At 35.2% G+C, this 994-nt stretch overlaps 1 protein-coding gene across 2 annotated transcripts in view; it reads right to left on the bottom strand.

Moving 5' to 3' along the window:
• The window catches only part of Eif2a (eukaryotic translation initiation factor 2A), a 34,744-nt gene that overhangs the window by 16,685 nt on the left and 17,065 nt on the right, over positions 1-994 (bottom strand). The gene's annotated exons all lie outside the window — the stretch shown is intronic.

Raw genomic sequence — 994 nt, 5'->3', positions numbered from 1 at the left:
ATATATATATATATATATATATATACTGGACTGACCTCAGATTGCTAAGCAGCAGAGAGTGACCTTGAACTTCTGATTGTGAGTACTGGAATACAGGCTTGTGACACCTCACTCAGTTTACAGTGTTAGGAGCAGACGCAGGCCTTGTGAATGCAGGCAAGCACTCTAGCAATTGAGTTGCATCCCAGGCTCTTATTGAAATGTTCTTACAACAGCCTCTGTACACCTTTCCTATATAATGTCATGTAGAGCTAAAGCACGGCTATATAAAAGTCCACACAGCATTACCATCAGGTGGCTTTAAATAGATCAAAGTAGCACATTGTTTTCTACTCTTTTTGTTCTTGGAGAAAAAGTCTCATTCAAGCTAAATTCATCTCCAATCTACAATCTTCCTCTGGAATCACAGGTATTTAACACTACACACTCTGTCATAACAAACACTTCTTTGATAGTATATCTACTGTACTGTCTTTTTCTTATAATTGACTAATTCATTATTATTCCAGATCTTTAGAAATTTTTTCAAGCCAGCAGTTACTTATTTTCTAAATTTTCGTTGCAGTTTTTCTTCTCCTTTATCTCATAACTTACAATTTCTCTTCATATCTTGAAGTATGTTATTTACAATCAATCAGGACCCAAAAGTATTAAAAGTAAGACCCCAGATATAACTCATTAGTTTTAAATTGGATATCATCTTGAACTATTCATTCTAACTGGAACCCAATTCTTTTCAATGAATCATCTTCTGAAAAAAAAATCGTTGTTTGTTCATTTTAGAGGTTTCACTATGTAGCTCTGGCCATCTTGGTACTATGTAGACCAGGCTGGCCTTGAACTTAAGAGATCCACCTGCCTCATTAGTCATGTTTATATTCTGTATATCCATACTATGTCAGTATGTTTCTACCCACCCAATATCCTTCTTGGTTATTATATTTACTGCCAGAGGGCACAATGCTCTCAAGTATCCTTTATTTTGCATAATGGA

The sequence above is a fragment of the Mus pahari genome, chromosome 4 (assembly GCF_900095145.1).
Source record: "Mus pahari chromosome 4, PAHARI_EIJ_v1.1, whole genome shotgun sequence".
Taxonomy (NCBI): Eukaryota; Metazoa; Chordata; class Mammalia; order Rodentia; family Muridae; genus Mus; species Mus pahari.
Note: the sequence above shows the minus strand (reverse complement) of the source record. Positions and strands in the feature narration are given on the sequence as shown.